This window comes from Acartia tonsa, chromosome 7, assembly GCF_053477335.1.
Source record: "Acartia tonsa isolate MP-2025a chromosome 7, ASM5347733v1, whole genome shotgun sequence".
NCBI classification, from domain to species: Eukaryota; Metazoa; Arthropoda; class Copepoda; order Calanoida; family Acartiidae; genus Acartia; species Acartia tonsa.
Genome location: NC_137266.1, coordinates 53,201,041 through 53,214,186, shown reverse-complemented (window position 1 = coordinate 53,214,186; position 13,146 = coordinate 53,201,041). Strand labels below are relative to the sequence as shown.

The 13,146-nt window shown below is 28.9% G+C and overlaps 1 long non-coding RNA gene across 1 annotated transcript; it reads right to left on the bottom strand.

The window, feature by feature from the left end:
- Positions 1–11,721: 11,721 nt before the first annotated feature.
- On the bottom strand, positions 11,722–12,913 carry LOC145324384 (uncharacterized). Its single transcript, XR_013881266.1, has 3 exons — positions 12,583–12,913; positions 12,134–12,228; positions 11,722–11,801 (listed from the first exon to the last, which is right to left on the bottom strand). It is a non-coding gene; the product is annotated as an uncharacterized LOC145324384 (long non-coding RNA).
- Positions 12,914–13,146: the final 233 nt, after the last annotated feature.

The window sequence follows — 13,146 nt, the reverse complement described above, 5'->3', positions numbered from 1 at the left end:
ACTTTTATGACATCTCATATGCGATAGCATGCAGTCCCCAAAGTTATTAAGCCATATAAAAACTTTGGGGACTAAACAAACAGCCCATTGTTTCCTCCCCTCCCAGGTACCAGTATAATTTACAGTCCAATGTCCCCTCCCTTCACAATTAAATTTATGTATATTTCTCTCTATTCCTACTTAATATTAAACAAATCGATATACAATTACTTGGATGTTGCACCAGATTTTTATTTACTCTAATAAAGTCATACTCCCAGCTGACAAAAATTACTTTAACCCCCATCCACCATACCCCATACCCTTCCCTATCATACTAGATGAAAGAACAGACCAATAAACGAGGTCCATATTAGTTCCACTGTCAATACATCCACCTATATCCTATATCCATTATATTACATATGATATCTCTTTATGAAAGCATATATCCACCTATATATTATATCCATTATATTACATATGATATCTCTTTATGAAAGCATATATCCACCTATATACTATATCCATTATATTACATATTTGTATCTTTATAAAAGCATATATCCACCTATATCCTATATCCTTTATATTACATATGATATCTCTCTTTATGAAAGCATATATCCACCAATATACTATATCCATTATATTACATATGATATCTCATTATGAAAGCATATATCCACCTATATCCTATATCTATTATTATATTACATATGATATCTCTTTATGAAAGCATATATCCACCTATATCATATATCCATCATATTACATATGATATCTCTTTATGAAAGCATATATCCACCTATATCCTATATCCATTATATTACATATGATATCTCTCTTTATGAAAGCATACATCCACCCATATCATATATCCATTATATTACATATGATATCTCTCTTTATGAAAGCATACATCCACCCATATCATATATCCATTATATTACATATGATATCTCTCTTTATGAAAGCATATATCCACCTATATACTATATCCATTATATTACATATGATATCTCTTTATAAAAGCTCTATTCAAAAACTTTTTCTTTATTCATTTTCATACACACAGATCTCGGGGGTTTCTACAATACTGTACAATTCTTACACAAAAGTAGTAAATAAAGCTGCCTACCTAGTTTCTAAGTTATTACAAATTTAGAATTAATGTCAAAATATATTTGAATTAGTCTATGAATTGTTTGAAATCGCTATGATGATTCGGATCATGGAAAAAAATCAAAGTAGCGGGTTTCATTGCATTTCCACAGTATATCCCCCCTAGATCACACTAGAACCTGCGATGCAATCATTAACATTAGACTAACCGAATATAACCTATCAAAAGCTAATGTAAGAATACGACAAAACCAGCTACTTTGTTTTCTTCCCATGATCCATGTCAAATATAGTGTGGCGTTACCTATTAGACAAGATATGCTTAGAAACTTATTATTTTTGCATTTGCTTTAAAATAGTATTTGGCTTTTTTGAATAAACATAAAAATATTTACGATTTCCAGCAGAAAATTTCAAAACTTAAAGCATATATATTTACATTGATATGGACAATTATTTAAAAGTATATATTTGGGCTGTTTTTAAACTAGTCCCCAAATTTTTTTAATTTTGAATTCTTATTGGTTGGCTTAACAACTTTGGGGACTTTAGTGAATTTTTATTGGTTGGTTCATTAAGTTGATTGTTCAAACGTTTCAACCACTAATTTTAATCTACAGAAGGGGTAATTTTGTAGTAGAGTTTTTTATCGTTTCAACCTCTAACTTTACACTACGGAAGAGGTAATTTTGTGAATCATCATTAGGGATGTACATTAATTTATCGGCTATTGCCTTATCCTTTCAGATCCATGTGTACATCCATGATTTTTAGATTACATGTCCCTACATAAGTTTCATAAACTTTTAACATATATTTTAGATAAGGGAAAATATAAATACAAATGGTAAAGGAAAACTTTAAACAAGAGTGACAACATTCAAGAGAGAGAGAGGGGACAATGGGCTGTTTATTACACTAGTCCCCAAAGTTTTATAATAACGTTATCTTATTCGTTGGCGCAACAACTTTGGGGACTTTAGTGAATTTTAATTGGATGATTCATTAATATGAGTGTTCAAACGTTTAAGCATCTAATTTTAATCTGCAGAAGAGGTAATTTTGTGTATCATCAGTGAAAATGTACATCAATATATCGTTTTAGCGGTTTTTGAGATACTTCTGTACACACAGAGAGTCTCACAAGCATCCTGTTACTTTTATATAAAGCCTAGCCCATAGAGGCCTCTATATAAACTTACGTTCAACCACACATACTAATTACATCTATGTAGTTACTTATAAATTTAGAAAAATGAATTGAATATACTGTGACGAGCATATATGAAAATTAATGACCTTAATTTCCTAAACAAATTTGAGTAAAATTCAGCTTAATCCTACCTTGCGTGCACTTACATCAAGATTGGGTGTTTCTGTAAAGCAGTGATGGTACCCAAAGTTTTATTAACAAGTATTTTGGGTATTGTTGTCAAATCCTGCTTGAGTGATTCAAACAAGCATTGCCAAAACTTGTAAATCGATAATTTTTATATACAGAAGGAAATAATTAGGATGTACATTGACTTCTAAGATCCCCGGGTGAGGGAGGGGGGGGGGGGGGGGGGGGTTAGAAAGGTTGTAAAATGAAAATGTAACTATTTTATTGTTGCGCTACTTAAGGACATAATAGTGGTCTTCCTTGTTTTTTTTTTTTGATGATATAAAGCAGTAGGTTTTTTTGTTTGAATCTTAAGATTTAAATAACCACTGGACAGATTTGAGTTCTCCATTTCATTTTCTACCTATGAGCCGTGTGATGGTTTAGTCTATGTTCACCTCTTTTTCTACCTGTACGAATACAAAGCCCCTAGATACTAGGGGCATAGCCACTAGTACTATTATATAAAGTAATTAGGTTTTTATGTCTGAGCTTACCATTTCAAAAATCACTGAACAAATTTGAGATATTTTCTTTACAGGGAAGCTGTACATAGGTTTTATGGCTGGTTTTACGCTATTTTAGGCACATCTGCTAGTTCATTACAGAAAGAGAGGAGATAACGAGATGTTTATTACACTAGTCCCCAAAGTTTTATAATAACGTTTCCTTATTTGTTGGCTTAACAATGTACACTAATTTATCCATTGTCTTGAGTTGTATTGCAAAAACTCTGTAAAATTTATGACAGAGATTCAATAATTTCCTCTTTTCTTCAAACCTCGGGTTAATTAAATAAAAGAGGTTTTAGAGTAGACATATAACAACATAATTCTATATATAAACCTCGGGTTAATTAAATAAAAGATGTTTTAGAGTAGACATATAACTACATAATTCTATATATAAACCTCGGGTTAATTAAATAAAAGATGTTTTAGAGTAGACATATAACAACATAATTCTATATATAAACCTCGGGTTAATCAAATAAAAGATGTTTTAGAGTAGACATATAACAACGTATCTTTTTAGTAGCGAAGCTACTCTATAATTCTAAAAGAGGTTTTAGTGTAGATTGACATAGAATAGCATATATTTTGTATATGTATAATCTCTCAGGACATCACAGAAAAAAAGGAGGGGGGAGGATAGACCCAGAAACCAGGGCTCGGCAGCCGCGCTTTTTAAAATCGTCATAAGATACAATTGAAATTCAGCTGAATGTTTAAACCTTTTTATCTTTTCAGAATTTCATTTTTTGAATGCAAGCAGGTTTAAAGTTAAGGCTTATGTGCGGCTGCCCTGCCCTGCTATTAATTAATCTTCAATTTTATTTTTTAAAACACACAATAAATTATCTTTAGAGAATTCTATATTTTTCTGAAATGTAAATAAGCTTTGCTTTTAAAATAGGCATACTGTGTATTTATATATTACACTAATCCCAAATATTTCAAAACAAAGTTTTCTTATTCGTTGGCTTCATAACTTTGGTAACTATCATTTAAATTGAGTGTCCAAATGTTTCAACCACTAATTATAATCTACAGAAAGAGTATCATCATTGGGGATATACATCTATAATTCGGCCATTGTCTTATCCTTTTAGATCCCTAATTTATATAACTTGTTATATATACATATATATATATACATAGATCCCGAAATATTTCAAAAATCCACACCTAAATTGTTAAAAAGATATCGGGAAGGTTTGTTAAAAATGGAGTTTTTTATCTAGCTATAATTTCTCAAAATCAGAGAGGTTAGGTATTAGACTGTAAATTATATTAGTAAGTTAAGTAATAAGCATATTTTCACAATCAATGTCCTAAAAAGAGTGATTGTTTGGTACAAACTAACACTGCCAACCAAAATTTTATGTAAGGGTTTATTGGGATTGTAAATAAATTTTTTGTCCATTGTCTAATACCATAAGATCTCTGAAATTTAGCTATTTAATTTGTACTATAAATATATTATGATGAAACAAAAAATATTAAACCATAAGAAACGATACAAAAGGTTACCTAAGACAGAAATCTTAGATTTTATGAAAAAAAAACAGATAATCCTTAAAAATAAAGATGAATGGGTATACTTACTTACCAAAAGTATAGAATAACTACTATAATAAAAAATCAGGAATATTTTTAAAAACAATCTAAGATTTGATCATTTGATTTTTTCTTAATGTTTTTTTTCATTATATATGCTTTTATTTTTTTTGCTAACACATTAGTATTTACAAATAATAATAAATCTAGATTTCTTGATAAATGTTCTTGTTAATTATTAATTTACATGATAATTATTTATATAGTTTGATCAATATTGAATACAATATTGTTAAAAAACTTTCGCACTTTGATATTGTAGGATTGATATTTATACAATGCAACTAATTAAAATAAATGAATAAAATACATTTTTTCCATAGTATTCATGATGTTGAAATAAAAAAAAAATATCAATGATTCCTGTTTTGTATTCATAGAAAGTAGTCATTAAAAGGATACAATACATGATTTTTAGTATGGGTCAGAACTGTTCATAATCCAATGATACAAAAAAGTGGCTTTTAAATATAATATTGATAGTAAACATTGTATTTCTACAAACTATTTTGATTCTAAACCATTTTTTGTTTAAAGAGATTTGTATGAGTTAACACTATTACTGTTTATAAATTTACTCTTAATTTTCATCTTAGTTTACTTTGTTATTGCATTGTTTATTTGTTAAAGCATGAACTTTTAATTAGATAAACATCTCATAATGAAGTTCTAAATTTCTTGTATAAAATTTCATTTTTTTATTTATAGAAAATTGTCAATAATACAAAACAATACATGTTTTTTCAAAGTCATAATGGAATAGTTATTTCTTGCATTGTATTATAAACAGCTTTTCATGGAGTACAATTATAAGATTAAAACCAGATTAAACCCCAAGATGCCAAAGGAACAGGCCAAAAAACTGGTTTTTATCTTTCAATTGTACATTTTTATATTCATAGTGAACTGGATATAATACAATGCTAGACATAGTTTTTCTTATGGATAAGAACCGGTTCTAATCCACCGGAAAATAATCAGTTTCAAATGAATACAAGAAAGTGTTTTACTTATTAGAATGAGAACTTTTTTTGTGGAATTGATTTTACGTTAGCAGCGCTGTATTGATCTTGTTTATACATATTTAATTGTTTTGTCAGGGAGAGGGGAAATTAATAAAAGCAAAGCTTTTCTATAATTAGGGTCGTTTTGTCTATACATAACAGATAGCTTTTCCATTTATTTAGGCATGTTAGAATCGTCCTATTCATTTCAAACTTTGCATGATGATTCCTGTAGTAAATAGGTATGATTTAGTAAGCGTAGCAACTCTATAAATGTTACCAGAACATCGGTACGTCCATTTTAAACATGTTAATTTTAATTTTTAACAACAATTTTTATGTGATTTAATCATCCCATTGATCTGATTTTTTGTGTACTGATTCCTATTACAATAAGATACAATGTTTAAAGCTAAGCATCAAGTAATAAAAATATCAGTATGTCCTTAAACAGTATTCTGTATTTTAAAAGTTTTGCACTCTAAAGGAGTTAATTTCATCTGTCATACCGTTTCACAGCTTCGCTTTTATGGATGTTCTCAACCTTGTTATAAATGGGAATACATCCAATGATTAACAAACTGTGAAGCAAACTTGGTTTCTAATATAATCAATCAATTTTACCTTTTGCTCCCCTTTGAACATATTTTTATAAGTTGTGTTCTATTAATCTTTAAGCAAAGCTTTTCCATAATTAGGGTTGGCCTGTCCATCTGCCCATACATCCATAATAATTAGTTCTTTGTTAGAAATGCCCTATTGATTTCAAACTTTGATTCATATAACCATTAGTTACAATTAAGGAAGAATGGTATCTCAATAACTTTGGCTTCAAAACTAAATATTATCTGCTGGTTTAGATCCCTAATCTGCCATGTTGAAAATCATGTATATTATCATATTGCAGACAATTTTCCACAAACATCAAAACAAAAATCTTATATTTTCTAATTTTAATATCAGCAGAAAACTTTTTAAATATATTGCGGTAAATAATATTTCTAAATTTGAAACAAAAGACTCCTTAAAAACAAACCTTTCTGAAAGGGTTTTTTTAAAGGTTTTCTAAAGGTGTTGTTGCATTTCTACAAAGAAAAACATTTTTAAAATTGCAGATTATTTAAGCTATTAAAAGAGCAATTTTACTAAGTTAATGACAGAGGGAATGAGGAGCTGTTTATTACACTAGTCCTATTCGTTTTCCTATTCGATGTGGCTTAACAACTTTAGAAACGTCAATGAATTTTGATTGGTTGTTTTATTAAGTTGAGTGTTCAATTGTTTTAACTACTTATTTTAATCACTAGAAGAGTTAATTTTTTGTTTCATAATTGGGAATGTACATCAATTTATTGGCCATTGTCATATCCCTTTAGATTCCTGGGTTTACGATTATAAGAACTAAATAGTTAATTTTTAACTGGTTTGATAAAATACCATAAAAAGAACATTATAAAAATACTTACTGGATCAGCTAAAAAGGGTCTCTTTAATCACCATTAAAATGGTATCAATTAATTCTAAGGGCTTTTTATATACACAGCTAGAGAGAACAGTGATCAAATAGGGGTGAAAATTAATGTCATGGAGGGAGGGGACATTGGACTGTTTTTTACACTAGTCCTCAAAGAATTATAATAATATTTTCTTATTCGTTGGCTTAACACCACTGTGGACGTTAATTGAATTTGATTGGTTGGTTCTTTAAGCGTCCAAATGTTTTAACCCCTAAATGTAATCTACAGAAGGGATACTTTTTGTGCATCATTATTGGGGATGTACATCAATCTACCAGCCATTGTCTTATCCCATTAGATTCCTGGATGGGATTAATGTGGGGTGTAAAATTCATTAGATACCGCGTAGCATCTCAATCATATAATTTTCCGTTAGTTTGTTTGTTCTTCTGTAACTATTGAAACAATTGGTATTAAATTTTCAGGAAATCTTTGATTATACATGGAATTGTGATAGGAGAATATTTGTTGTTTAGGTTGAAAATATAGACATCAGCTATTGGTCAATGCATTCCTTCATTGTCATGGCAGGGGATGGTGTAAAGTATATAATGTATATTGATTTTGGCTATTTTATTTTTATATTACAGTCTTGGGAGTCAGACTACCAAATCTATCATTGTTATATCCATGTAAATCTTTTATAAAGTAGAATGTATTGACTATATATTAGTTTTATTTAGAATTTGTATAGGTTTGGTGATTTTTTTTTATAAAATGTACTGATAAAAACCAGGGATCTAAAGGGATAGGACAAGAGCCGATCAATTTATGTACATCCTTAATGATAATACACAAAATTGCCCCTTTTAGAACACAACTATTGATAGAAACTTTTGGGCACTCAACTTCATAAATCAACCAATAATAATTTTTTTAAAGTCACCATGGTAAAAGTTAACGAATAAGAAAACATTATTATAAATCTTTGGGGACTAGTGTAATAAACAGCCCAATGCCCCCTCCCTCCCTGTTGTCTTTTATTGAATTAAAGATCTTTGTAACAGTTGGACTAATACGAATGGCTGCATGGGAAGCTTCTTACGTCATTCTAGGGGTTTAAGCCATGAAGGGAGATAACATTGGGCTGTTTATTACACTAGTCACCAAAGTTTTATTATAACTGTTTTCCTATTCGTCGGCTTTGGGGACTTTTATTTAATGCTGATTGGTTGGTTTATTAAGTTGAGTGTTCAAACGTTTCAACCAATAATCGAGATCTATACAAGGGTAATTATGTATATCGTTATTAGAGATGTACATCTTTTTATTGGCCATTGTCTTATCCCTTTAGATCCTTGGTGCAACATAATCTAATTTTGGTCTCCATCAATTTTAATTTGCACCAGACACAAGACAACAAACTTTCTTGGACTGTAACATATCTCAGGGATCCAAAGGGATAAGACAATGGCTGATAAATTGATGTACATCCCCAATTGATGATACACATAAATATCCTCTTTTGGTCTTCGTCAATTATAATTTGCACCAGACACAAGACAATAAACTTTCTTGGACTGTGTTCATGTACCAGAAATCTAAAGGGATAAGACAATAGCCGATCAATTGATGTACACCTCCAATTATGTTACACAAAATTACTGCTTCTGTAGATTACAATTATTGGTTGAAACGTTTGGACACTCAACTAAATGAACCAACCAATCAAAATTTAATAAAAGTCCCCAAATTTGTTCAGCCAACGAATAAGAATATGTACAGTATGACCCACGAAAAAGTATCTTTTAGGGTTTACAGCCCTTATTTCTCAATGTATCATCAAAAAAAGCCTATATCCGTGATCTCTGTACATTTCCATACAAGCATATATAAAAATTTAATTTTACCTCCATTAACACCAGAGATTTGTAGAGCTGAAGTTTTGAAAAAGTGACTGAGCAAAAAGTAACTTTTAACATGAAATTACTTTTTCAGCTAAATTAAGATAGAAATCCTATTATTTTAGTTACTAGCAGAAACTTTATACAAAAATGAAATAAAAAATTTAGATTTTAAGTTAAAAGCATTTTTTTACACATATTTTTTTATTCTTTTTAGTTTAATGATATTTTTAAAAACTTACTTATCAGGCAAATTTTTTTTAGAATAAAAAACCAAATAAATTGTCATGAATATAGCTTTAAAATTGTTCTTGTTTTATTATCCTAAATTAAATAACAAAAAAGTTATGAAGAAAATAAAATTACAACATAATGATTTTTTAGTCTAAAAAGCTTAATTAACCCCCTATCAAGTGATTTAGATGTCAGAAAAGGGGGCGGAGCAACTGTCATAATTAATCCTTTTCATAAATAAGGGTAAGTAAATAGCCTGAAATTTGCAAATAATCAATTTATTCAGTAGTATTTTTTGCCATTAGAAATTGATATTTTTTGGTGGAATAAATAAGAAATAATTAGTTAACTTTTTTTTCTTTGTATGTCATTCTTCAGTTATCATAAAGACATAATATAACCATCCAAAAATTATGAGAAACAAAAAAAAAACCTTTTTCTCAGTCACTTTTTCAAAACTCTAGCTCTAAAAATCTCTAGTGTTAATGGAGGTAAAATTAAATTTTTTATATATGCTTGTGTGGAAATGTATAGAGAACACGGATATATGCTATTTTTGATGATACATTGAGAAATAAGGGCTGTAAACCCTAAAATACTTTTTCGTGGGTCATACTGTATTATATTATAAAACTTTGGAGACTTGTGTAATAAGCAACCCAATGTTCCCACCTCTCTCTGCAAGTCAAGACACTGACATATTATTCAGGGATATAGGGAAGGGACAATAGATAAAAAAATGATTAATTTTGCTGTACAACGCTAATTAGATTTATGTACATCCCCAATGTTGATATACAAAATAACCCCCTTTTGGTCTCCATCAATTTTAATTTGCACACCAGACACAAGACAACAAACTTTCATGGACTGTGTTCATGTCCCAGGGATCTAAAGGGATAAGACAATGGCCGATAAATTTATATTCATCCCCAATGATAATACACAAAATTATCCTCTACAATTAGTGGTTGAACGTTTGGACCTAAATGAACAAAACAATCGTAAAAAGTTGCTAAGCAAACAACTATGAAAAATTATTATAAAACTTTGGGGACTAAATATAAACTTTCCAATGTCCTTGTCCTATCCCTATTTCCCAGCATATAATCTCTTTGTCTTTCTTGTATCTAATCCTTTTCTTCTTTTACATATTTTAGTTGTTTTCGAGAGTTATTTATTTTTTTTCTTTCTCAGCTGCTATTGAAGAAAAACAGCCTCTAATCTATGCATCTATAATCTATACTAGCCGCTAGTACACACCATAAAAGATCTTTTTATCTATTCAATTAAAAATATTGATGTTTTTTATTGTTTTTTTGTTCTTTCAGCATTGAAAAAGATATCATTAGTAAAGAATAGTAACGATAATAGAGTTACAGACACAGAGAAAGTCTTCCTGTTTCTTATATATAAGGATTTTTTTCTCAACAAGGATGACAACATCCATAAAAGCGAAGCAGTGAAACTGTAGGCAAAACGGACATTAACACTTCTGTAGTGTCAGAACTAAATAATCAGAATATAATGTATAAGAGTCGAAGCAAAATTGTAAGTAAATTTGTTAACTGCTTAATACAGGATAATGTTTATGGACATACTTACATTTTTAGGACTTGATTATAGAGTTGCTTTGCTTATAATATTGTAATTTTTTGTCCCAGGAATCAATATACCAAAAATCATATCAATCGGATAGTTAGATCACACAAAAATTTGTTGTTAAAAAAGTAGAGAATCAACATGTTTAAAATGGACGTAAGGAAATTCTGGTAATGATTATAGAGTTGCTACGCTTTCTAAATCGTACCTAACTACTACAGTAATCAGCATGCAAAGTTTAAAATAGATAGGACAATTCTAACTTGCCTAAATTAACGAAAAAAGTTGTCTGTCTTGGACGGACTGACTGACCCTAATTATACAAAAGCTACGCTTTTAAAAATGGGAAGTCAAGATAATCTCCCCTCCCTTTTATCTTGTAAATGCTAGGTTGGACACAAATGACAACATCAAAATTGTTTAATTATTAGACCTAATTGTCCCAGAAAGCAAAACTTTAAAATTAATGAAAAAAGGAGATAACTTCATATTTGTAAGTGTAAATATTAATAAATGTCGTCTTATTAGAGAGTTTTTTTGATGAAGCTCCAAAGGTTATTGTCCAAACTTTTCCATCAGATTTTTTAACAACAGAATGGGTAATTTTGTTCAGCATCATTTGGGATGTACATCAATTTATTGTCCATTGTCTTATTTATCAAGATCCATGAGAAATAACCTTTATTAAGTAATTGCTTGTTTTGGAATGGTGGTAATATGATTATCTAATACATATAATTTTGTATATTGGCTTTAGTTTTTTCAAAATATCATGACTTTGAAATACAAAAAAAAAGCAACCAATATACTTACATTTTATCTAACATCTGTGAACATACAAAAATATATATGCATACAAATATTTTTATTGATATTATATACACAATCATAATATTTATCATTATGCTTTATAATATGCTGATACAGAATTTGTTAATCACAATCTTTGGGGCAAACTAATCTTCTTCCTCTCCTCACATATTTACAACATTTACCTGGAAATAAAAATAATTACAATATTTGTAGCAAAGCCCAAAACGAGTCATAGATGAACATAGTGACGAAGCAATTTTATGAACTTATGAACATATAAAACAAAATCAAAAAACTTTTCACATATGTTAAAATATAAATACATATTATATATTTTAGCGGGACTGACAGACCAATGCACCAAGTAAATTGTATACTGCTCCTTATTAGTTTAGGGAATCTTCACATTAAATCATTAATCTATCATAAATAGCTTCACAGAAAATCATTTACAAATAGGTGACAAATAATAGGATGAATATTTGAAATTGAAAAAAAATGTGTTACTAATTACCATTAACATTGCATGGCTTAGAAACAGGACATTGTTTAGCAAAAGGGTCAGAAGTAGCAAGGTTGAAGTCTGTGTTATAACCTCCAGAGAAACCTCTAAAAAACAAAATCTGTATTTATTAACTACTATATATACAATTTAATTAGCCAAAACAATCACAGATATAGAATTCAAATCCTTGACTATTTTAACAACTAACCCCCAATACTTGAACTATCTTCCTAATCTAAGAAACTATTTATTTATATTTTATTGGTCCAGCAATAATTTTACTTTGTGATTAGGTGCAACCTTCTCAACTTTTTTCTATCTTAAGAATTTTTCTAAAAGTATCTATTGTCAAAGTAAAACAATATCTACAATAAAAACAAATATTTGTTTTTGAAAATTTTAATGAAACATGTAGGCAAAGCTGACTTAATATTAATATAGTAGTAATTAAGTAAAACCTTAAAAAAGATGAAGCTATTGGTCCTGCATATAGTTGAGTTTCAGCTCCTGTTTCCAATAAAATTTCAAGTTGAACTGAAAAAAATGAAATACTTGGAAAATAGTGTTTAAAATAAAAAAAATACAAATATCACAATTATCATTGTCTTATTTAAAATTTTTCCCAAAAGAAATATTTTTTTACCTGATTTTGACTTGGATACAATATTTGTAAACTACAGTAATATAGAAAGTTTATATCCTTTGATAAAAGAAGATAGTACCTATCTCACATGAATTTTGGGTTAATGTTTTATTAATGATATCTTCCTATAAAAGTTCAAATCTTATTAGAAAAATATTAGTCAATCTTCTCATAATATTAATTTGAAAAAAAATGAAACCCAAATTTAGAGTGTTCAAATTTTAGAGAAAATTCTAAAAGTAGAATGATTTTAATTTGACACAAGACAATAAGGCCTTTACACATATCTCAGCTATAATAGTAAAGAATTTAACCATTGGCTTTAATTTTTTACAATATAAATTTTTGAATATTTAAAGAAAAACTTTACCCCAGATAT